Source organism: Scatophagus argus, chromosome 8, assembly GCF_020382885.2.
Source record: "Scatophagus argus isolate fScaArg1 chromosome 8, fScaArg1.pri, whole genome shotgun sequence".
NCBI lineage: Eukaryota > Metazoa > Chordata > Actinopteri > Scatophagidae > Scatophagus > Scatophagus argus.
In genome coordinates, this window is record NC_058500.1 from 6,549,200 (window position 1) to 6,576,177 (window position 26,978).

The 26,978-nt window shown below is 40.5% G+C and overlaps 1 protein-coding gene across 3 annotated transcripts in view; it reads left to right on the forward strand.

Annotated features, from left to right (window-relative positions):
• LOC124063185 (synaptotagmin-2-like) overlaps positions 1-26,978 on the forward strand; it is a 51,458-nt gene that overhangs the window by 8,168 nt on the left and 16,312 nt on the right. For 2 of the 3 annotated variants that reach the window (XM_046396575.1, XM_046396577.1), the window contains exon 3: positions 14,808-14,870. The gene's annotated coding sequence lies outside the window, so the exon portion shown is untranslated. Of the gene's footprint in view, positions 1-14,807; positions 14,871-20,242; positions 20,392-26,978 lie in introns of those variants that run through there. The other variant, XM_046396576.1, reaches the window with a different exon arrangement.

The window sequence follows — 26,978 nt, forward strand, 5'->3', positions numbered from 1 at the left end:
GCCCACTCACAGCATTGTTATCTGGAGAACTCTTTGGTTTTTTTTTTACAATCTTCATTTTCATCTCGAGAGTTTTCCTAAATCATTGCACAAAGCCTCATGATGCAGAGATTCACATTGCACATCGCCTCACCAACTGTGTTTTCATTGGTTGAAGAATGCTTTTTGAGTTGCATAACTATGTGAATCGCCTAGAGCTTGCACGAGAGTAGCTGTATATTAATAATCTGACAGCTCAGGAGGAAAAATAGGTAAACAAAAGTGGGGAAAACACCAAAATGCCACTGTAGCAGCCTCATATCCTGTTCTGTCCTAGAGGGAACTGTTTTAATGAGTAAACAACATGCATTCTTTGTATTTTGGTCCATGCATTCACTTGCCTTCCACTGATGGTTTTATCTTAACTGTCTAAAACAGCTGATACTTTTTATGGACTGACTGATGTAACGATTAATGAAATCTGGTTAGCAATATGCCAAAAAGGAAGTGCTCAACCTCTGCGAACAGGAGTCCTCTGTCCGTCTTCATTTCTGAAAGGACACACTGCTGTTCACCTTCGTTCCCTGCTGTCACTGCTCTCTGGTGTTGCTGGATTTTTCTTTCCTTTTCTCATTTTAGGGCTGACCCTCGGCCGGATTCACCTTTTGTGTCAGCCAGTTACAAGCACTGCTCTATCATACTCTCTTTAGCCAGCAGACACTGACACTGGGGACACAAACCGTCTGAGCACAGCAGTGTTTGTAGGTTTAGAATTAGCATATTTAGCTGACAAGGTTCCTTGTCCTGAATGCTGTGTGTCGTATGCATCTCAAGTTTCCTTAGCCTATTTTAGGTGTATTCAGTCACATTTTTGCATCTCACCAGACCTCTTTGGATGACAGAGACTAAGGTTCAATTCAGAAATTAATTACACCATTATTACCCTCACCTGATTAAAAATCCATCAACAATATCTACTCTGCACAATGATTCCCAATATGTTGCTGTGAGTCATCTTGAAACCCTTGTTCTCCCTTTTTTTCAGAGAAAATCCTCAGTGGTTTGTTAAATTGATGGTGTTTTTCCATATGGTGCTCTGGAAGTGAGGTGCATCCCCACATATTGTCTGCAGTTATGCAAACCTTACTGCTGTAGTGAGTCTTTCATAGCAGTGCGGGGTACCAGTTATCTGGGACATGGCTGGTTTATGCCCTCCTAGCTGAAATGCGTCAAAGGGGCTGTGAAAGTGAGTTTGATATTTAGTTAGTTCTCTCTCTCTCTCTCTCTCTCTCTCTCTTTCTCTCTCTCTGTCAGACTTCCTCACAAAAAATGTCCTTGACACAGAGGCCAATAATTCAGTTAGCTGTTCTGTGTAAAGAAATTCACAGGTGTTGCAGAGGAAAAACACTCACAGCACAGACCTGAGTACAATTCCAATAAACATAACTGTGTTCAATGGTGGGAAGCCATTGAGGGATAAGGTCTTTGCTGCTGCTCTACCGACACCTCTTGAATAGTTTGGGTGAGTGCTTTGAGAATGTTGAGATTTGGATGATCTCGAATTTGCACTTTGTATTGATATCCTTTTTTTTTTAATCCAGCCTCCTATTCTTTGACGATTTGTCATGCCTTTTGGTCGCTGCACATGCTTCAGTTTGCAGTTTGAATCTGCTGTATTTATTAGTCTTTTATATATTATAAATGAATGTAACAGCATCATTTATTCACATTGAAGTTTTAGGATGAGACTTTCATACCTGCATTAAATAACTTCTTCTGTGTTTTGCACTTTCCAGACGGAGCTATATTTACGTTTTTAGGTTTACGTTTTCAGCTTGACTCAGTCTTAGCTGGCAAGCCTGTTGTCCGACACTACTTTGGCCATATTTCCCCAGTACCGAGCACCCACTCACACATATTCTTTCTGAGAAATGAATGGACTTATGGGGACTAGCTGATTGTGTTGCTATCAGCCTGAAAGCAAAGTGAAACTGCGCAGTGCCATTACAGAGTAATTCATACACCGAAACTGACATTTTCTCCTTATCTAGTTCCCGGCATGTGGCTGAAAAGTTTAAGAATCTCTTTACAAACGTTCTTTTCATTTTTGCAGCTTCCCCATTTTCATATTACCAAATAAAGGAATGAATCCAAATTGGAAAGTTAAGCTGCAATAGAAGTTAAACCTACGGTACATTATGTGTTTATGTGCACATTTTATACAGCTTGTGCTGCCAGCTAAGCTGCCGCATCTTGTCATAATGTTGGAGCATTTAGTAGATGCAAAACTGAACTCCTGTTTTATGAAGCGTTGTGTGTAGAGTTTGCATAATTCTTACAAAATGACAAATTCACAGTGCAGACTTGTATGTTGTTTTTTTTTTTCTTTAATTGAGCTTTATAAAATGGCTGCTGTTGTTACTTTTAAAAACATTCAACATTACCCACAAATCAGGCAACAGTGAAACCCAGAGAGTATACTAACTGGAATTATTTCTCCAACTGTGTGAAGCTAAAATCATTCGCAGATATGTCAGTATTTATTTAATGACAATATTGGACGACAATAAACTTGGGTCATAATGATGTAGCGTGCTAATAATCAAATCCTGCTGTGAGGAGGAACAGTGTTTTTCAAAAGAACAGTGTTATATACACCTGTCAACCCTTTGAAACATGTTTAATAATACAAACTTGCATTTAAAGGATGTTCATTATGGCATCAATTACCATTTCAGGGACTGTGAGAATGGGTGAAATGTGTCTCACAGAGAGAAGTCAGGAAATGTAAACACAACAAATAATTAGAGCAGCCATTCTGTGACTGTGTGACTGACAAGACACAATATTGAGTTTGACATGCAGAAAAACTGATAATCGCCAACATAATGAGAACTTGCAGTGACTTTGTTCTCCTGGTGAATCAGCAGTTTGGCATATAATGAATTTCTTAAATGCTGTTGTGACTACTGTATATTTTCTAATACCCTGTGAGTTGTTTAATGCATGACTTATGCTTGGACTGAGCCATTAGTCCCTTGTCAGATACCGAATGGAGATATACTAGTTTTTCTATGGCAGGCAATGTTCAGTTTGGACCAAATGACCTGCTTCTGTTGTAATAAATAAATAGTGTACAAATATATAATTTCTTTAAGAGGTTGCCAGATGTTTTAACTGTTGTTACTGAGTATCACATAAACGAATATTGTAGGGAAGTCTCTTGCTTATTTGCCCAGAAATAGTCAGAGCACAGCAAGTCTGCAAACTAAACCCATGGTTTTGTCAGCGATTAGTCAGATGTCAAGCCAGGCCCTTAGCCTTAGGAATGAAGGCGTTGCATTATTGAAGTCTGAATACAGGACATTTTGTCTCTGGAGGAGGCTATGCTTTGAACCACCAACGAGGGTGAAGGACCTAAAGACGAGCAGGAGAATCGTCCTAACATCCTGTCATGTGGATGCTCAATATTTTACGAGGAATATTTTTATACTCATTTTACAGTAACATCCTTTCAAGCAGGTGGAACAGACAAGATGGATACATGAACATCAGACTACCCACATTGTGCATATTGTGAAATTGCTCTCCCACCAATGACTAAAAAGGTGACATGGGTATTATACATATCCGCATTATTTTATCTACATGGTCTAATCTCACAGTGGATATCAACCCAAACTTGAGGATCAATGTTGTTCTGCACTCCTGTGCATGCAGCAACCGCTGGTTTTGACAAGCAGCAGATGGTGTGCTATACAGTGATTTACTGCTGCATAGCCACGGGTGCAGTACTTTTTGCGAGCCTTTCTGCTCCTGAATAATTGATAGACTACTGTCAGCTGGCTGTGTAGGTTCACATATTGTCAACTGAGTGGAGAGATTTGGAGTGTGTTACGTTTTTTCTTCAAGGCTTTCTGGTTTTTAATTGTTAGGACATTAACTCTCATCTGTTAGGATGCTGTAAGAGGTAGAAATTATGGTTATTTTTATGGTGAAAGCTGATTTAGTGCAATGTAGTAATCCTACGGCTACCTGTAAACCTGGGATTGTTTGGCAGTAATAAAAAGGACAAGATTTAACTTGTTTGAAGGGAACTGGGTGGCATTCTAAGTGGATATGATGAATTACATTGTCTCAACTAATCATAAACATGGTGAAATCTTTCTTATCGTTTTTAATTGCTATTCTGTTTGGGTCCTTAATGCCTTCTGGTGGGAGTAACTACATCACAGGTTGCTGCAATTGTTTGTAGTTCCAGAAGTAACATTCAATAACAAATTTCAAATGTGACAGAAAGCTACAGTACATCAAATGTAGACTTTTCGCAAATCTATTTAAAAGACCACCAAGTCCAGAAAAGCTTATAGTCAGGGCTTCTCGTCAAGGGCCACCAGACAGACAGCACTGTAGGAACAACACAGGGCCACCAGAATCACCTTGATGAGTGTGGACTCTGGCTTGGTCGCTCACCCTGTCCTCCTGAAAAAAATAAATAAATAAAATTACAAAAATGATGCTGGGATAATTTTGCCGGTTCAGAAAACAGACCCATGTTGTGGCCAAAATGTGGCTCTTTTGGATAATTCTGTTTGTGCATTTTGGCCAGAAAGTAAAATTGGGAAAGCATTTTCGAGACCCAACACTGACACAGACTGCCAACACTGTCTGATGGCTCCACTGTAGCACAGTTTTCAGGTCCAGCTTTTTCAGTTACTTTGTGCCACAGAGTACAAAGACTCATATTGATTTTGGCCATGCCTTTTGTGTTGTTTTATGGACGGAAGAGTTGATCTATCAGTCCGTCAGTTTGGTCCAGGTTGAAATCTCTCAACAATGATTGGATAGATTTCCAATGAAGTTATGTACAGACATTCATGCTCCCCAGAGGATGAAGCTTAATTACTCACCTCTTAAGCCACCAGCAGGTTCATATTTTTAACTTTTGTAAAATGTCTTGGAAACTAAATTTCCATGAAATATGGCACAACATTCATGTTACACATAAGATGAATTAATTGTAACTTTGCCAGTTTGGACTTTTGCATTTTCTACAACAATAGTAAGTTTTAATCACTTTGAATCGTTTAGTTTGTAATCTTTTGCTTGAGTTTTACCAGTTAACAAGCCTCCCTGTGCTTCTATGACACATTACAAGAAGACCGGTTAAGAGGTCAACTGTCTATATATGGATTTGCGTTGGTATTGATTCAGTTGACCATTGCAGTCATGATCTTTTAATGATCACATTCTGATATCTTCTCATGTTACACTGAATGCTACACCTTGTTATAGGGAAGAAGGAAATGGGAATCCTTTATATAGAGCTTTTGGGAAACAGCCATTGATTATTACAATCAGAGACAAAACACATAATTGCACAGAATTGCTGAAAATCAAATCTGTTTTGAAAATTAAATTAAGTGTTATCTTGGGAATGGTCATCCGATTCGGGCTCCTTAAAGTTCATGGCAGGTAAGCTGCTCCGAACTGATAAGTGCACAATTACCGCAGTGTTTCTAACAGGCATCGATTGGTCTTGTCTTCTCGTTCCCTCCTTCCCCTGATGCCACTCTCAGATTACAAGGCTACGTGAGGGCAGGTGATAATGCTCTACTGTCTGGCTGCAGGAACATCCCTAATATACGTCTTCTTATCTTCCTGATTGTGTCTGAAAGTCAAACTGTGGTTATGGAAATTGTTTTTCTTGTAATAGATGTGTTCAGAAATATTAGATAATTCATAAATGAGCACATTCAGTGGCAAATTTAAGCAGCTATTCATGAATATCACTGCACAGCTGATCACTTCAGATTTATTTTGTTAACAGAAGCACGTCGTTCAGCTGAGAACACTAATCCTGATTTGATTGTTAACCACTAGACATCAATGCAGTCTCAACACCAGCGTGCATGTTCAAACAGGAAAATATGATGTAGATATTTTGCTTGCTGCATTTTTCAAAAAGAATGCAGTATCAGCGACCCTTGAAGCATAACATTGAGGGTTCTTATTTTAATCAGATATGGTTGTGTTAAAGTACACATCTGCCGTTCTCTCCTTTTCCCTGTGCTAGTATGTTTCAAAGGTCAGTGCCTGATTTAGGTTTTTAATGAGTGCTTAATTGAAAACGACACTCTGTCTACTTTACAGACGATCTCAGTTAAATATCGCAGTGTTCTTAGGTCAAATCTTTCAGTCATTCAGCTGGAGACTATGACTTTTTGAATACATCAGAGATGTGCTGCAAGGTAATGCTGGTAATTTTAGAATTTAAATAAGATGACTCTTTTACGCACAATTGAAAAAATCATCACAAGAGGGCAAAATATATTGGACTACTAAAGCAGCAGTTGTTTTTTTTACTCATGGTGGAGCTGTAGATACATTAAAGAACATTAAAGACTTTAACTGAGAAAACAACAGCCTGCAGTAAACCTATTAATGTTCCTTTCCTTTCATTAACAAAACCCCTTAAAAAGTGATCTCTGTTCATCAAAATTACATATTTAGAAGGCTTTTCCATGAAAAAAATCTTGCCTTAAAAGGGCTTAGTTGTAACTCTTCACCTTTACCTTAAGTTAGTATGCACATATTTAAAAATCCCCGCTTCCATCTCTGCCTCCATCCATTTTTAGGTCCTGTGGTAAAATATGACAACTCACCATTTCACTCATTTCAAAATACTGATACACAGCTACACCTGGCTTCCCGTTTCACCATAACCTGTAGGAGACTGTCATCGGTGCACTACAGTTCCAGAGTTCTCATGTGTCTTGTCTTAAAGGTATCTGTAATTAAATTAAACTTATTGTGGCTCAGCTTTACGTACAGTGAAACAGAGGGCAGTTATTTGTTCTTTTTTCATTTACTTGATAGATGTTTTAATTTGTAACACGTTAGAATCTGTCAGTCCATTTGTTCTGTGGCCTCTAACTGTGCAGTAAGAGTCAGTTTTTATGTGGTGCAAGGAGATCGTCGTGAGAGGTTAGCTGTCACACTCAATCTGTGTTTGACTAATGGCGCAGTGGTTTCCAAGATTTGGGCCTGCCTTGTAATAGAGTTCACTGACGATCTGAAGGTGAATGATCCCCATGAGCAGCCACTCTGTTTTCCACTTGCGGCTTGTCTATCCTTTGTCCTACAATACCTTTGACCGCATTACAAGGAGCAAATAAGAACATTCACCCTCCCCTGAAAAGTTCATCATTTCTATAGTTTCATTAAAAAAACAAACAAGCAAAATAAAACTGCTATCTTGGTTCACAGCCATTTTAGATCCCTTTCAAATCATAAAATCCAGTCAAAACATAGAGATGAAACACTGCGTTTGAACAGAAATGTGGCCCTCACTAAACAGTATGAGAATAGGTTGCTCCTCCGGCTATAGATGGGCTTTGGTAGGTAATATGGTTTATTATGTTGAGGGGCCCTGTCCAAAAATAATAACTGCTTGGAGAGCACATTACTAAAACCTATTTGACATTTCTAAGAGTTTGTTGGTTCCCTGGGGAGTTTTTATTTTCTAGTGCCACGCTGCTCTCAGGAATCATGTGCTTCAGAGACACTGAGGTCTGGAGGCTTTTGAGTGTTTCTTCACCTTCTCCATTTGTCTTTGCACAGATTGTCCTTCACCATAATAGTCAACCAATTATTTCCGTTAAGATAATAAGCAGTTAATTCAAAACAATGCATTGTACAATCAGCTCTGTCAATGTGTCTTTTAGATTTATGCAACGTTAATGGTGAAAAGCAGATAGCAAATGAATAAATTTCATTATTTCCTTAATCATCGTTAATATCTCCCTCTGTCCACTGTGGTTTGTAGTCTTATGTTTCATTCGCCGGGCAGGCACGGAGGGAAGCAATTAATCTGGAATTGTGTGCTGTTTCGTATCTGCCGTTGACCATTTCTCGGAGACTGGGTGATGAATTGCCTTATTCCTGCACATAAACACAGGTCTTGTCTCCCCCGTGAAGCAGGTAGCCAGAGGGAAGTAGGCGATCACCACCAGGATTTATGTACAGTACCTCTCTGAAAAATAGCACTTGCTTCAAACAAGTGAGGTAAGATCATTGTTTTCCAAAAAGCTGTGAAGGCTGAAAAAACAAAAGATGCAAAAAGCTAAATCTTTCTTGTTGATGTTTATGCTGTGTCAATGCGACTGATGGAGCAATTACTTTTTAAATGCTGCCAGGCAGGACATTGAAATTGATCTGATGCAGCCGCTTTAAATTTAGCAGCGATGGATCTGTAGCACGGCACGGTTGTTTTTAACCCCTTCTTCTAAATTGAATCAGATCTCTGCTAGGTTTTCCCTCATGAAAGCTGAAGTTTAATATTTTACATTTAAACTTTTGCATGCTAATATCTCCCAGATGGATGGCATAAATAAATAATATCATGCACTTCATTTAAATTAAACTAAATCAGGGTAACCAGATGTCCCCATTTTCCGGGGACAGTCCCTATTTGTGGCGGCACAATCCCTGGAAACGTCCCTGTTTTTAACTGTGCATTAACAAAACAGATTGCAAACTGAAATAATATTTCACATGGCAAGAAATCTCAGGCAGCAGAGCCTACTGGTTAACATGTTGTATAAAGAAATAAGATATAAATATTATTACAGAGGCTGGCAATTTATTATCCCAAACAATGTTTTTGAAATAAAAACAAAAATGAGACAAACAGTGGGAATCTGTCAACAGAAGTGTTTTATTCAGTAGTGTACTATTTATTATTAAAGATTAGAGAGGAAAGAAAAGACACTGAGAAAAAACATAAAGAGGGTAAAAAGAGAAAAGGAGGAGAATGAGGTGGAAAGATTAACAGAAGAAAATGAAGAAAAGGGGAGAAAAGAGGATAAATATCGGAAGAAAAAGTCAAGAGACTAAGAAGAATGATACAAGAACAGTGAGGAAGAACAGGCAGGGGAGACAAAATGGCTCTTTCCAAGAAATGGAAATGCCATTTTAATGGCCACATAATGAGAGAATTTCCATTTGTGCACCAAGGTAAAGACAATACAATGGTTCACTGCACTCTTTGTAATTCCTCTTTTTCAACTGGCAATGGGAGAAGACCAACAGTGGTAGGACAGATTAAAAAAAGCATAAAGCCTCTCTGATTGTTCGTGCTGGTGTGCCGTCTGCCACCACATTCTTCAAGGTAGAGCCTTTGCAAGAAGATTTTAATTTCATTGTGAAGGAGGGTGTCCCTATGCTACACAGTCATAAAACACATTTTTACCAAACGTACCTGTAGCCTTTAGTCGCAGAAAAAGAGACGTTATTTCTGATCGCGGCTATGAAACAACGATGATGTGATGGCCACAGTGTGTCAGGGCTGCGGCTTTGCCCCAGTGATTTTTTTTAAGGAAAGATGGTTTTATGAATTGTGATAAATAATGTCAACCTTGTCAGATGTGACAAATTCACAAATCCTTCACATTAAGAACGTTAGTTTCTTTTTGCTCAGTCACCAGATATTATTTAGTGTACAGGACCTCTTAAATTCTCATACACTTAATGTCGGCTTTCAGTTTGATTCAGGCTCAAATGAACATCAGTAATTTTTTGATGGACAACAGCGTCTCTGTCTCTCTGTCTTATCTCTGTACTGGATTCACACAGAGTGTGAAGAAACCAAAGCGTTGTCAGTTGCTTATTTCTGCTGACTGTAGAGACTCCTACAGTCAGCAATCTGTCATGTAAGCAACCACCAATCACATTCTTCACCTCTCACACTCAGGGAAACTGTATGAACTCACAGTGAAGTCCATGGCTGCCTACGCCTTTATTTATATTCAGTCAAATTGTCCACTAAGCTCACCGATGACAACTCTTAACTCAGAAGTCATCTGAGTAACGTCTGAAGGTCCTGAAAGAACAATTTACACAATCAGCAGAGATTGTACATGAACACAGTATTTTCAGTCAACAACAGTTTTGGTTATTTCACATTAGACATTTTGTTGGCCTTTCTTTCTCTGCTTTTGTCACTGGTTTTGAAGTGGACAGGGATCAGCTGGAATGAACGTGATATCACGTACACCATATAGACAAAAGTATTACACCTGACCATTACACCAACAGGGACTTTAATAACATCATATTCTGAATACACAAACAGCTTTGCAGCTTTAACCGTTCTTCTGGGAAGGCTTTCCACAAGATTTTGGAGTGTTTCTGTGGAAATTTTTTCCCATTCGTGCAGTAGAGCATTTGTGAGATCATGCACTGATGTTGGATGAAAAGGTCTGGCTCGCAATTCCCATTCCAGTTCATCCCAAAAGTGTTAAATGAGGTTAAGTTCAGGGCTCTGTGTGGGCCAGTCAAGTTCTTCCACACCAAACTCATCCAACCATGTCTTTATGGAGCTTTGCTTTGTGCACTGGGGCTCAGTCATGGTGGAATAGAAAAGAGCCTTCAACAAACTGCTGCCACAAAGTTGGAAGCATAGCATTGTCCAAAATGTCTTGGTATGCTGAAGCATTAAGATTTCCCTTCACAGGAAGCAAGGTGGTATTGAAGGTGGGCTGACTGACCTTCCTGGTCCTTCAAATCCCTGACCTACCTGGGCACTAAGATATCACATGTGACCTAGCGTAAAGAAGAGCTGCTTTATCAAACTCTATGTAGGCGTCACATCATTTTAGGATGTGGAAATCACTCTTTCTGGCCTGTCAGACACTCTTTACGGAGGTATCACAGATCAAATGGGCTTTTGTGGGTGTGCATTCATCCATCTGTGTGAGCTTGTGTGTGTGTGAAAATGTGTGTATTTTGTGTCATCAGAGGGGGCAGTTCTTTAATGTGTTTGCCTGCCTACCAGCTCTGTGTTAAACCCCTGCATTGCAGCACTGCCAGTGGGATTTCAGCAGGCACGGCCCTTTTTTTTTCCCTTAAACCTCCATCTTCACAATAGAGAGATTAAATTTGGGCCAGATCCCTCCTGCATGGAAAGCTCCTTGCTCACGCATGCACATCTCCCAGTGTTCATATGCTTCACTCCAGAGAGTGGAGGGCAGCTGAGAGCCCCCAGAAGTCTCCTGTAGGCTCCCTTTGCCCCACATGAAACCCTCCCCACCACCCTCTGAGTGGGGAGCAATAGTCATGGAAAGCCACGTGTCTTGGAGACAGACACAGGCAGAGAGAAGGAGAGACTGAGAGAGAGAAAGAAAACATGGGATCCATGGGGGCTCAGGAATTCAAGTGCTGCCTTAGAGGCTGTACAGTAATCTTCTTCTAGAATGCAAAAGGTGTGTAGTTTGGTGCTGAGTGACTTTTTTTTCCAGTTGTGGACTACACTGGTCCTCTTCATCAAACAGAGATAAATGATAAATCAGACAATGTTCATTCTCTTGAACAACAGCTGGATTTTAGCAACATGAAACCTTAAGAAGAGAACTTTATTTCAAGTCTCTAACCTTAGACTTATTTAATCAATGAGATAAGCTCAAGGATGCAGACAGTCAATAGCAAACTCAGATGAATAAATCAGTGCTGGAAAAATAATTTTGAAAATACTTAACAGTCTGTATTGGTTGATGTTGAGAAAATGAAAAAGATGAGGACAGATGTGATGAAAATTGTGACAGCGATAAGAATGATATGTGTGTGATAATATTTTCAAGATGACTGTTAGTGGTTTCAGGATAGGAAATTTCAGGTCGCAATCATCGGTGACGTCCAATCAGGTTAGAAAATTGCATGGAAGTGCAATAAAGCCCTAAAGCCCTCCTTATTTTGAGTTTCATGCTCATGCTCACCTGGCTGACAGTTTACAAACAACCCACCACCTGTCATCAGATTCTCATTTAAATGTTGCTGAGTCCTCAATGGTGCAGCGAAGTGTGGGGGCTCACCTTTTCTTCCAACTAAGTGCTGCCAACTTCAAACCAGGAAGAAGAGCACAGAAAAAGTAATCCAGAAACCTCTCATGTAAATAGATCAAAATTTCATCTTTCCCAGGAAATGCTCTTCTCATATAGGATAAATACACTTTTAGGGCCTCTAAAAACCACTTAAAAACATTATTCAAGCCACCATACTACAATATTACAACCTCATTTCCGAAAACACTGGACGCTGGGCATTAAAAAAAATATATTCTAATCATTTTGACATATACTCAATTGAAAACAGTACACAGACAATATATTTAATATTTTTACCAGCAACACATTTCAAACGCACAAGGGAAAAAGGCAACAAGAGACTGGGAAGGTTGTGGAACGCTCAGTAAATTCTAGTATTTTAGCATAATTATTGCTTTGCATGATTTGATATGAAAGGGCTCGCTTGTTCGCAAGTAAGAATGGAGTTCAGCACTTCATGAAACACATGATTTTGTAAAGGATATTACTACGTGAGCCTGGGAACACTTTGTAAAACTTGTCAATAAATACAGGCTGCATAGTTTTGTTTTTTTAAATGTTTTTCACAGCCACTCAGTGTTTTTTGGGGGGGTGGGGTCGTGCTTAGACAGTAAGATAAGAGCACGGTATGTATGTAGAGTCATTATTTCAGGGCATCTACAATACCAGGTGAGTTATCCACCATCAGGCTTTTGTGCTGATGAGTTGGTGCATTGTTTTCAGGTTCATATTGTAGCGTGATTTAAACTTGCTAGGCCTATCAAGAAAATGAGCTCTAAAAGTCTAGGAATTCCTTCACACCCATTGACACATAAATCCTGCCATTTAATGATTTGGCAGATCAATATTCATTTTGATATGACTCTGGTCAGGACTTGAAATGAAAACTAAAGGACAAATCTTCATTAAATTCTCTTTCATTTTTTCCCCTGCATAGTTTGGTCCCTTGGGGACATTAAATAGGTGTGGGAAAGATCCAATTACGTTCAGCAAGAGGCAATTCCCTTCAGCGTGATTGTATCTGAGCATCTGCACATCAGGGCCTGTCACCCCTATCAGCCCAGCCAATTTATGATCTTTCAAGATATTTTTTTTTTTTTTTTTCCTGAGTGAGATTTGACCTTAAGTTTGTCCTCACAGTACTGTGTTTGTTTCTGTTGTGATGTGATGTCACTGTATGGGCATGTAACAGACACGAGTGTTTAAGGTTTGACATTCAAATTGGGTTTGAAAGAGTGTTTTTGTCTTGCGATTCTGAATTCAGTCCTTGTCGTTTGACCTTTCTCTTCGAATCAATGAAAATGCCACTAGTACTGTTGGAGTGCTGCAGTGCGAAGCAGTGTTGAAGCACTGCTTTTCCCCTCCTTGTCACTGCAGCTCCTTTGCTAGCTGCAAACAACTCACTTTGACAGTTTCATAGTATCTCTGTGAGGACTGCAGGTATTTCATTGTGCATGAACCAAAAGAATGCCCAGTCTATGCTTCTCCATGTACCATGAAGTTATTCTTCAGTCACTGATATTTGCCATCAGCCATCTTGTCGTCTAGAAACGCACAAGGTATAGAAAATGACTTCTTTCAGTATTTTACTTTCATTTTCAGCATAGATTTAATGGCACCAGCAGGTCTAAATGATGGATCTATCTCAGGGGTGTTACTTGTGGGAAAATGAACTGCTTTGAGTATGTTTAGAAAAGTAAATTCAATAATAATGATAATTCATACAACTCACAGAAGAAAAGCCGCGCTGGTGATGAACTGTTTTTCCTCACCAAAGTGCACAAAATGAAGTTGGTTATCTCTCCCTGTGGATGTCTTTCATGATACAATTACAATAAAGCAATTAAATCCAGTGAGTCATGAAATTGATTGTTTTGCCAAAATAGGAGAAGTAAATTGGGCCACAAATCGAATATCCTCAAAGGTCTACAGAGAAACATGGACAGAGTTTGACTGATCATAATAATTCTTTAATTCTCCCGTCAGCACATCACAGTAGATCGTGCCCGGTCATGTTATGCTGCTAAGAAAGTGGCTTAGATCTGATTATTCTTATTCTTACTATCTTCTTATTATGCTCAGAGATTCTCATGTCTTTAGGGATATTTTGAAGCTACAACCAGGAGAGGATTAGCTTAGCTTAGCAAAAACACAGTGCATCTATCTCTAGTCTAATGCTCTGCAAGAGAGTACATATGTGTATTTGCCCAAACTATTGAATTATGATAGATGAATTGGTTCTTTAATAAATTAGTAAATTAATAATAATTTTCTGAAGTCTGTTAGTCTGTTGGATATTGAATCTAATATGCACAAGACTACTGGCAAATCTATATTTAAACCATGAAGATTAGGAAATGTGTAGATTGGATTTGATTGTTGGGCTAACAGAGTTATCAGTGTGGTGGTGTTCATTTGTCAGTAAACACCTCAGTAAAATGCCAAAGTGTCACTGAACGGAGTGGCAATATCTTTGCAATAAAAATTATCTTTCAAGAACCTGTTTTGTGAACTCAAAGGTCTTTTAACTGATTTGAATTTGTGTGATGGTTTATAAAACTGTTTTCAGGATATAGAATCATACAACTTATTTTATTTTATTTAAGTCTGACTGGTGAGCTGTAACGTGAAATGATAGCTATCAGTGATAATTTATTTGTCCTGAAGCTTTGTGGATCAAAACAGTGGGCTTCAGACATACATCAGCTTTTTTATGTGAGTGGGAAACAGCTATCAATATTCTTTTCTTGGCCCAAAATCAGTGTTGTTTAGTTGCCAGATTTAAAATGTCATCAGTTTTGTTTTCCTCCTTATGTTATTTTATTTCAAGAATGTCTATCACATCAGGTGTTGATGGATGCCATGGATTCCAAGAACGAAAGAAAGGATGAATACAATGTAGATATTACTGCACCTGTCTGAATTCAAATTGTCTTTCTCTTTCAGGGTCTGACAACATTCTCACACTGTGATTACCTCCAGCCACTTTTCAAGATTCAAGATTTGGCTGTAAGTATACTCCCACCAAAGATATTACGTGCAAGAGTTGAGACTCTGAGCCAATACTGTGAACTTAAAGGTTATGAGATAGATACTTGGAGGGGGGGGGGGCGACTCCACTCTATCAGAGCAGTCCAGTGCCATTGCTGCGACTGTCCTTTTTAAGAGGAGACAGATCACTGCACATTGTCAGATGCCTCCATCCTCTCAGAAATATCATCCCTTCCTCTTCAGTTGAGAAATCCAACTTGCCTCTGCTCCCGTACTGTCTACTGAAGGCATAGCCCAGATGGTAGACTGTGTATGGCTGGATGCTCTCTGAAACTGTCTAGTAATATAACACTCTGATGAGCTGTGGGATGAAGCACTAATTGACCTGAGAGGAAAATTCTGTTGATTATCATTAATTGCTTTGTAGATGAATTCTTTCTGAAGAGTGGAGTTATTTATACTAAAACATGGAATCCAAGAATAAAGTCTGTGCATTATTACAGAATATGTAAATTGATATGAGCGTTGCTGGACTCCACTAGATGTCAGCGTGAAACGGTGCGAGTTGGGTTTTCCCTATTCTCCCATCTGTTCTTAGAAAAGCTTAGTGTGTGCCAGCGAAGGGTGGGGGGAGCCCACTGCAGTGTGTAGCGAGCAGGAAAGGCGTGGTGAGGATGAGGGTGCAGCCCACTGTGAACAAGCGTGATTTACTGTAGGATTGGCTCGTTGTTCGCCGGTCTCCATCATACCCTGCACACTCCAGCACTCAGCTGATTAATCAGAGTCATTTTGATGAGTGATGGAAGCTCCAGTGCCTCAGGGGCTACAGAAAGCTAATAAACCCCAGTGGACAATGGCCACGCCTGGAAGGACGGTTACCGTCCACTGCTTTTGGACTGCCTCTGCTGCTACTGCCATCTGCCATTATTCAGCCCTCACTGCCTTGTGTCAGCCTCATTGTTATTAACATTGATCAGCTCAACATCTACTGAATGAGAATGCATACCCTGGGGAATGGTGATGCACAATTAGTCATTTGAATATGCAGCACCATCAGAGTTTACAGCCTTTAATAAATGCATGTTGATATGCTGTGCATGTTTTGAAGAGCAAGATATGTTCTACCAGAGCTACTGGAGAAAGGCACGTCCATATCTCTGGTTTAGAGTGAGGCACCACAGGTGAATAAGACAAAAAAGGAGTCCTTATCCTATCAGGATGAAACTTTCTGTAATGAATAATAACTCTGCACAAATATATTCTTTTTAAACTTCACTGTTTTTCTGGCCACTTGAGCGACAGCTCAAACAAGCAAAACATAGATATTGTTGCCTTTTAAAATGATTTGTTGAACTTGTTGCCAAACAGTTGCCTGATTGCACATCATACAAATTACAAATGAAAGAAATGGGAAAAGCACAGAATTGTCATATTTTAGAAGCTGGAACCAAAAAATGTTGCATGAAAAATGGAGATCCTAGTTGTGGTAGTTGTACACACAAGGCTGATAAGTATTTTAAGAAAAAAGGCTTTCCTTGTTGCAGTTACTAAACAGTAAAATTTTATGCATATATCTGGTTTTATTGTACAGTCAATGAATCTACTGTTGTTATCGAAATAGATACAATCTCAAAATTTGCCATTTAGTCCTAAATTGGTGTTCTCATCCACAGTACCCCTTAAATCGAATGCAATAACAAAAACTGTAGCCATTTCAGAACAACAGTGTGGAGACAGATTATGGAATGGTTTCTCTCTCACTCTGCCAGATCTAAAATGGGCCAACACAATGAAACACAAAGTATTGCATTGTTGGACCTCCTCACATGTGCAGCACCACCCTCCATCACAGAAACAGAACATGATCCAGTCCCCGCCTGCCAGCAGCAGCATTGTGCGTTACCACACATACATGAAGGCAGCCTTCACTGAAAAAGGTTTGAAGATCTGGTGAGCGACAACAGTGCTGTACTGCCTCGTGTTTCAGGCCACTGGAGACATGCATTTTGAGGCTTCACTTGATAAAAAAGAAACACTAGATGTTTGTACGTGTGTTCTATATCTTTTTTAAGCAAATGAAGTGTTTTCATGTTTTTTCTTTGTCATACTTTCTTCTTAATCTGAAATGCAGTCACCTTGTTAAAACACGACCATGTGACTTAAATCACTGCACAGAAAAACACATGGCGTTACATGTGATTTTGTGGAAAAGCCTGGGAAGGGCAATGCATTTTAATGACTCTATATAGTCATTGACTGAACGGCTTTAATACATGGCTGTGAGATCAGTGCAGTTAGTCTCCACAACACGCACACCTTATTAAATATGTATTCTAAGTTGCACTGAATCTCTCAGGAGACTTGGCCTGTTTAGTTCAAAGTAAGGTCTGATTTAGTTTTTTACTTTCTACTCAATGAAATGATGCTGATGATTACTGGATTATTACGGTGTCTGCCATAGCAGCAGTAGTCAGATGAGACTATCCATACTTGAAATCATTATGCTTCTGTGTTTTATGTCATACTGAACAGGTGCCAGTGTTGCTCACCATGGGTTTACCCAGCACACTATGAATCTTGTTTGGATCAATATCCTGTTCCCACTCAGCCACTGAATCAGACCTGCCTGGGTTTCAGGGCACTGGGCTGTAAGATAGCTCTCACAGTGTGGAAAAGAGTGCACAAAGGAATTCAGGCTTGCAAGCTTTCACAGATTGAATGGCAAGTCCTAAATGTCATGCTGCATTGTTGATGAGGAGGGAATATAATCTACTGAGCTTTATTTAGTCCAAATCAAGCAGAAAAGCTGACATTTTACTTTCACCCTACTCAAAATAATGTAGAAGTGGAGATAGGAAGAGCTGGAGCAGCCACCTTCCAGGTTTGTTTGTATCTTTATGATCATAAAGACAATATTCTGTTTTTTTTATTGACGGCAAATCCCATGAAAAGCCCAAAACCAACAATGAGCTGATCCTGCTAACAAGGTTTGTCTTGTACAAGCCGATGACATGAGTGGTTCAGTCACTCAGTTCACCCTCCTCTTGTTTTTCAATTGTTCTGGTGTCTGTTGCTGCCAGCCCTGTCCCTCGTTCTACTCTAAACACCACAAAACAAGTCAAGGAAAAACACCTCAAGTGGTCTGTTTCCGGAGAGCCGACTGCTGCTGGTGCTCCAGATGATTGGCTGTGACTGGGTGCATTTCTTGACTTGACATCTTCAGTAAAGATTTTCTTCTTCAAATTAGGAAAACATTTTGGTTTTGTTTCTCAACTGAGAACTTTGAAATGAACATAAAATAGACTTGTGTTTATACATTCCCCAATCATTGAAAAGCTACTTTATTTTAAGGTTGTATTAGCAATTTGATTTACATGTCAGGTGTACATCCTTTGTGTTGACTGTTAATAATGACACACAAAAGCTGCCAACGTCTGTGTAGCGTGATATGACTTATTTCTCTGTGATGCTGACCTCCATCTTTGCCCAGAAAGTGTACAAAAACATATGAATGAGCCACACTGTTGTGCTGGGTGAGAAGTTAGCTCATTATTAGCTCATTACGCTCATTGGACTATTATTTGTGACCACAGTGACTAATATGAAAGATGAAAGTGACATATTTTGTCATTGGAGGGAACTCACTCCAACGAAATTCGTGCTCTGCATTTAACCCACCCAAGTGACGTGCACACACACACAGCAAACCCGGGGCAGTGGGCAACTGCCTGCAGCACCCGGGGAGCAGTGGGGGTTAGGTACCTTGCTCAAGGGTACCTCAGCCATGGAGACCAGTACGGGGTGTCGAACCAGCGATCCACCGGTTACAGGTCCGACACCCTAACCGCTGATCCACGATATTTGGAGTCAGTCCAACATACAAAGTCTTGGTGAAATTAAATATTCACACTACAAACCAAATGTGTATTAATCCACAAGAGGAAATAGTCCCAAAAAGCTTTTTAAAATGAAGCTTTATATTTGTAGACTTCACCAAGAAGAACTGAGGTTGGTGCCACATACAGGGTAGGAAAGGAGAAAAGTCTTGTGACACGCATTGTTGGTTTCTGTGTTTTCATGGGATTTGTACTAAACGTGTGCTTGTGTCATTTTTCTTAATAAGAGCATTATTGCAGCAGCTTCACCTCCACTCTAATTACAAGATCACTTCTAATTCAACAATATTCAGCCGCGCCGAGCCTGAACCAAATGCTGAGAAATGGTATTGCCACAGACAGGGAACAAATTACATTCCTTTCCCACCAGTTATATATTTTGAAAGTACAAAAAGCCATCTCTCTTTCTCCGTTCCATTTTCACTGATTGAGACTTTATTGATTTTTTTGTTCAAGTGCTCATTGCTGGCCAATAAGAAGGGTGATTCACTTAAGGGACGATGATAATTCTGGGTGACACACAGTAATACCCGAAGGGCTCCAAACTGTCTGGTTCAGCACTGGTGTTAAGCAAAAGAGTGCGTCACATCTTGTCATTAAACAAGCTGATTTACACAATAATATGCTCATTCCAAGGGAAAAAAACAATGATGAGCGAAAGGGGTCTATGTGGCACTGCTGTTGACTGAGCAAGTATTTTCTAAGCCTTTGTCTATATACTCAGATCTCCAGGCCCTTATATAAAAATATTGTTCAGTTTTTAAATTATACCAAAAAGACATTTATATACGCTTACATGGGCCTGCTCGTCTTTATGTCATTGTTGTAGGATTAAAATTTTTCGTGATGACAGTGGGAGTGGTGCAAGCCAAAGACATAATTCAGATAAATGAATAGAGATTGAAAGAGACTCAGCAGATGCAGACTACTGCTGAGGTAATCACACAGCAAATGAGAGGCTTCTGCTTGTCTTTGTCTTGTTATCTAGAGGTCTCCTCTACAGTATGTCATTTCCCCCCCGTTTTACTTATTTACATGCATCTTTTTTTTCATGCAGTTGCAACCTTTTAATCTCAAGAACATTTTTGAGCCCCAGAGAGTCCCTGAGCAGCGGTGCTGTTTGAACAAGGGTGTGGGTGCCAGGATGGAGAGTAGAGCATATGGATGCTTTTGGATTGGACCGGGGCACATATTGCTGCATGTAGCACCTTGTGAGCAGCATCACAAATCAGCCAACTGAGTAGTGAGAGCCGGAGTGGATGGGAGAGATGGAAGATGGAGAGAAGGCGGAGGGGAAAGGGGAGGGGGATCCTTTCAGTGACAGAGATACAAAGTGTGGAGCGAGGGAGAGGAGCAAGAGGAGGAGGAGGGGATTGAGAGAAACAGAGGTGGGGGTAGACACAGAGAGAATGAGTGAGCATGTGTGTGTGTGTGTGTGAGAGAGAGAGAGAGAGAGAGTGTGTGTGTGGGAGAATGAGTAGTGCTGCAGTGGAAACAGTGCGAGGAGGACTGCAGTTTCTGGTGTTGATGGGAGAGCGGTCGAGGGACGTTATTGAGGCATTGTAACATTAACCCTAAGTGCCTCTTTGGTGAATGGGTTAGCCTGTTGTGGAGAACAGGATTACGGAATTACGGTAGTGCTGGTAAGGGTGTATTTCAACTCTCCTCTCAGCGTTGCTTGAACACGTCCTTTGAAGAATCTGGAATAGACTTATAGACCTTTAAGGCTGGAGGATTTTGCTGTAGTTGAGGAATTTTACAGACTGTATGTGGCTTGATGCTTCCTCTCTGCTTATTTTACCATAATGCAGGTGCTGTGTGCATGTTTCTTCCCAATGCATGTGGTCCCAAACTTTACTCAAAGCTAATTCATAAGCCTTTGTGAAGGGAATACTGAACATCCTCTGGGTCCTGATCTGCCCCAGGATCCAGCTACTTACCTTGTCTTCATGCAATTTGTGTGTGCAATCTGTTATGGTTCCATACAAATGCTCTGCTTCTCCCTTTAGCCACACCAGCATCTTTCGCAACCTCCCAAAACCCCCGAGAAACAAACAAGTGGAGCCAAAAAATGCTGCACACTACATTAAAATACATCAGGTCGACTGAATTGCATCTGCACTTAAACAAAGCAGACACAAACCATGGTGCTCCTCATCCTTTGAGAGTGAGTAGTCAAACACGAAAAGAGGCTGACAGTTGTGCTGAGAAGTATAGAGAGTAGAGGGTGGGGATTTTAGAAAGTGCTGCAGGATGCTCTTTTTTCTGCTGTCTCTCATGGGACATGTAGCACAGGCAGTACTGAGGTGACAGTACCAAGGACAAAACCTATCTTGGTCTGATTGTACCTCTGACTGCCTATTGGTGACTCTTGCAGGTCTGCATCAGGTTCATCATTAGCAGAGTTTTCATTACATCCAGTTTAATTCTATTCATTATAACAAACAGACTATGAATAGACACTGTGTTATTTTTGAAGAAAATATTAAGAGCCGGAGGTTTTTATCCCAGTGTGAACCTCCAAACAAATCCAAATATAACCCAATTTTCACATTATGCACAAAGAGAATTATCTATTCTTCTTGTCTCCAGAGGGCTTTGTGTCCCGAAGTAACATCTTGAAATACAAACCAGGTTTATTAATTCTCCAGAGTGTCTACTATTGTAATTATCAGAGACAAGAGTCAATGGCTTGTATCTGAAGCGGTCACGTGATTGCTCAGGTTTCAAGAGAAGAGTAAACAGGTACAGTGTGGAGGAGGTGAGGGATCATATCATATGTACTGTATGTACAGCTGGGTATGTAGGCTACCTGCATACATGTTTACTCCTCCAGTATCCTGATTGCAGGAGACTTTTTGATACTGAGCATGCTCTGATGGTTCTTTTTTTGTCAGGCTCTAAAACATTCAGGCAGGCTCATTAAGTCCGTACCTCGGGCTGCCGCTCCCATTGGCTCTCACACTGAGAAATACTCTCAGAGTCTCTCATACATAACAAGAAAAAATGAGAGGATGCTTTGAAGTTCACCAATCTTATTTCTTTCTCTTTTTTTCTGTTGGCTCCCTCCAAGAAGGCAGCTGGGGCCTGTATGCTGGAACTATTCACAGAAGAGGAGAAATGAAAAAGGCCTAATAGTGCAGTTGTTTGGAGTGTGTGGCTTGACTGGATGTGTGCCCTCTTGCATCCACATCACCCTTGTTTTCCTACTTCCTGCTCCTTCATTCGTTTAAAATATTTCTTGTCTGTTTATATTCTAAAGTATTGCACATGCAGACGTATGTTCAAAATGACAAAGCCACGGTCTTGGGGAATGAGTCAGTGATTTCCCCTCTGACACATTAGCACAGCCATCATTGTGATTGCTCAGCCGCTGTCAGCTTTTCACTCCAGGTAAAAGCTGAGCCTTCCCAGTCCTGGCACCAGCCCATTTGATGGTGTGTTGCTGGCAGATGATGGCAGAGAGCTTCAGTGTTAAATGTTCAAACTCTGTCGCCAGTCACAGCATCCTACTGCGCTGACGGGGCATTTTCACCACTCTTTAATCTTTAGACTTGGCAATTTTTGTTGTGAGACCTCTAGCAGCAGCCACAGCCTCCTGGTGGAAAGGATTTGCCGTGGTCGTAGAGAGCATAACAGAGCAGGGCAACACTTTGCTACGGAGAATGAGAGAAATTATTTTCAGAGTGTTTCATCATGCTGAAGACTTTTTTTCTGTAACGCCTACATTGTTCCAGCAAAACCTTTGAATTTACTAAGAGATTTTTTGTAAAGAGAGTTAAACATGTATATTTCGACATTTTGGGAAGTACGTTTAATGGCTTTTTGGCAGAACCCCTGGATCTATTAAGCGAAAATCTGGATACAGAGGGGGGTCCATTCATTCTAATTACATTTGCTCAGTGGCGCATGAAGCCAGAAATGTTTTACTTCCCAGGCATAAAATTACCGAGATCCCCCATATAGTTTCTGCACGGTTCGGCTCATAGAAGGTGTGTACTGATGACTTCTGCCGCTCAAGATGCTAACTTCTGCGTTAACCCTCTGCTAACTTGAAAGGGGATAAAATAATTTAATCATACAGGTCTTCTTGACCTTCCAAATGTAATTTGGACTAACTTTCCAGGTTGTAATATCAACAGGAATGACTTTGCAAGGGTTGTGATGCTAAAAACAAATGTATCCACTATTTTAGAGTCGCTTCTTTCATAATGTGAGTTTATAAGGAAAACTCTTTTCTCCTGTGCATCATGTGATGTTGTAATTACACAGTTTGGCCATTATGTCAAATTGTCTTCAAAGCCTGGTGATTTTCCTGGGAGGGGCTTGGGAGAATCACCAGGCTTGGCTTTGTGTAACGATGCCTACCAGCACAAGCTATGATGTTTTATCTAAATTGATACAAAAACCAAAGTGTAAAAACAACACATGACGGTTTTACTGATGGATGGCAGTAAGAAATAGAAAGCCTGATGAACAATACCTCTTTTGTTTTTTTTTCTTGTTTTTTTGCTTTGAACGTAGCTAGGCTAGCTGTTTCATCCTACTGAATAATCTGTGCACGGACACGAGATTGATATCCATCTTCTCATCTAACTCTCCACAAGCTGTCAAGCTGGTCCTTTCATTCAGGCATAACGGATGATTTCCTAACTTGAAAAGAGATTTTGCACTCGCTGTCTTGATCGCTACATATTTTCCTTTATGTAACAAGAATGTCAGTAGATGTGTGGCCTATCTGCAGTGCTGCAGAAGCCCTCTCCTCTTTCGCATTTTCTCCTCACAGCCTTACATGCAGATTGGGTCACTATCTCTGTGACAGAATGATTAATCGACCTATCAGGGGACGGGGAAAGGGGTTGTGCTTGGGGGGAGAGGGAGGATGTATGGCAACTGGCTGTAAATGATCCCTGCAGCTCCTCACTCAGCATTCAAACCCTGGCTCCTCCCACCTTCTTTTCAAGGATCCCTCCTGATAATAGCTGAGTCACATTCAGCTGCAGGTGAGAATAAGCATTGTTTTATCTACACAAGCAGGGTTGTAAAAATGAGCCTCTCTGGACCGCCCTTGTGGGTCACCACACAATGAGTTATATGAGGGAGAGGCTTTTCTCTAATTCTCTGTAGTGAGATGATGTGTGAGGCTTTTTGACATCTTTATCTCAGCCGCTGCTCTCAGATCAGAAGTGGCATCAGCAGGATTTCCTGATGCTCTTGCATTTTTGGTGAAACAAAGCCATAATTGTCATGTTGATATCTCTGATTGTTGGTCACAGTCTTTGCTCATGGATGCTGCATACGTTTGCATTCAGAGGATTTGTGCAGTCTTGAGGATAAACACAGTGCTGTCACAGTTGCATAAGCAGTTCTGCTGATCAAGTGATTAGTGAATGTAAATGTCATTGACTCTGTTAGTTGTTGGTACAGAGATCAGAAGACGTTTATTGCCACTTTGTTGACACTGAAAAAAATGCAAATTTTATGAGCTCATCATAGGAAGAAAAACAGAGAGTAAATTTCTCAGCACTGGAATAAACCTTTAAAATTTTAAGATTTGGTGAAAGTATTTTTACAATAATGCCACCAATAACTCTAGACTACTTGCAGTTTTAAGGGGCAGAGCTGAATGTAATGGTTTAATTACTGTTAAGTCACACCCCAGCAAAGTGACAGATGCTTGGCACTTTCCCACCAATGTGGCAGGAGACTCGGTCAAGAATTTCATAGTCTGGCTCTGGCACAAGTTCTGCACTGTGTGCTGCATTTTTGGATTTGCCAGAGCTTCCGTCAGTCTCTTGGCTTTCTACCCTGAGATGACAAAAGACGGGAGTGCTTTGCATCTACAGTAGGCTACCTTGCAGAAATCTCCCCTCACACTTGGTATCTCACTGTGAATGCCAGCTGACATGATGTGCACAAGTGATGGAGGAGAGACCAAGATGCAAACAGCAGCATCTGTAAAGATTACAGTGTGAACGGGTTCATGCTGAGGAGTCAGTCAGTCATCTCAATATTTTGATTTACAATTAGGTAAGGAATGCAGAGCATTTTGTAAAAGTTTTGGCGGTAATGAGTTCATTTGAACAACAGCAGAAAAGCGTCAGTTGTATCATTATGGTGAATTTTTCTGCTTATACAAGTAAATATACTCTTAGGTTTGGCTCAGGCCAAGTCCCACACAGTATCTCATCCTTCAGTGGTAAATAATAAGCAATGCAGCCATAAGCCCCCCCCCCCCCCCCCCCACACACACACACACACAATCCTATTAAAACTTTGCCAAATGAGAACATTATGACTGTGGGAGCCCCAAGTCCATTTCAGCAGGGGTAAATTACCATAGAGTAGCAAGAGTTCAAGAACAGAGGTGCACATTATCTCTAATTGAAAGAACTCCACCATCTCAGCTCAGCTCTCTGTCTACAGTAATGCTCTGTCTGATGGATCTAATAAAATACTATGCCCCTTGTTCTCTAAATGTTCCAGTACACATTTTCAGCTGAAATCGAGTCCAGATGGATCATGGGGTCAGCTGTGACTCAGCAGTTGCCGTTCCTTCAAGTGTGCTTATCATGAATTCAAGATGCGAACAATTACCCTTTCAGTGATATCCTCGATATCTTATGCAACTTGGCTCGCACCTAAAATAGCTCAGTGGGATTCAGATGAAACAGTCACTCAGAATGAGAAGTAGAAACACAAAGTCAGATCACACAGTATCACATAAATAGATAATCTGCACAAACGTTACACTGACTGAAGTCTTTCTAGCACCGAAAGTTACTAACCTCTTGTATATTTTTAAATAAACCAAACCGTCTTACTGTAGCAGTAACAGTAGTGAGACTTAGAGGAAATGAAGCAGCACAGGAGGGAGGCAGGAGGCCAAGCAGTCTACCCACCCACACATAACCTATAATGTCACAGATGGCAGGGGTCTCAGCGGGGGTTGGATTCTTTCTTTGGGGCCACGTGATTACTCCCTATCTTGGACCCTGATCATTGGGAGGCCTGTGACAACTTAGCAGCCATTGCTGTTGCTTTTCTTTGAATGCAGCAACCTTTTCACCGTGCCTAATATTCAATACTTAATTTGCCGCCCCACTGCTCCTGACTGTTGCCCCGAGCTGCAGTCACATGACCCCCTGACCAGTTTTCTCTCCATTCACAGAGGCCATTTTGAAAGCGTGTGCTAAGACGTTTGTAGTTTGTGACGTAGCAGACGTTTGAAACATGTGGATAGCTTTAAATTAAAATAGATTGAAGTGTAAGTTCAGTTTAAGCAGACACACATTTTCATGAATCCACACACATATAGATTGGCCGCTGGCAGACAGCTGTTTGAACTGGTACAGAGGCAGGTTACCAGGGCCTCGGGAAAACAAAGAACTTTGCCATTGTTAATTAATTGCTGTTCAGGGTACTTGTTGTTGTGTAATGAGACAGCTGCATGACTTTAGCTCACTCTCCTTAGGTTGTTTTCTTTTGGATCTGACCTGGGTGCTAATCAGCCCTCAATAAACACAATTCCCATAGAGTCTGCTTATCTGCAGGCTGGGGTTTCCTGTCACTGGGGAGGATGTCACGCTATGTGGTCATCGGGTCATCACGCACAATGTTACATAAGGACGTAGCATCTCACAGTCATCTGTGTGCATATGAGCACAAGGAGATGCGGTTATTATCATTAAAGTTTGACAGGTGGGAGGTAATCAAGTGTGATTATTTAGCCTTTAGGCATATTTGAGTGTTTCTAAGTGACTCATATTTTTCTCTAATGATGATGAAGACAACATATGATGTGATGATCCATTAGGGTGCAGAAGTATGTTTTAAAATTTTTCCAACAAATCTTGTTTATCTCTAATACCCTCAGTTAGTGCGTAAAACAAATGTGGTTCAACCCCTTAAATATATTGCAAAAGGGCATTCCTGTAGTTTAGGGGTTAAGAAACCAACCACAGACCACGGCGTCCAGCTTTGAGTCCAGCTGGTGACCTTTGTTGCGTCCATCGTTTTCTCTACAATCTGTGACAGAGGCACAAAATGCCCAAAATGCTTTTTTAATGTCAAAGCAGTGAAAAAATGTGCTGTGGTATGACAAATTTCAATCACCAAAGCAAAAATAGCTGTTAAATCCATTTAAAATAACAGGAAAAAAAGGATTTTTAAAAAAAATAAAAGCAGCACACAACACTTTCTCTCCAATGATTTGTCCTCAGCATCTACA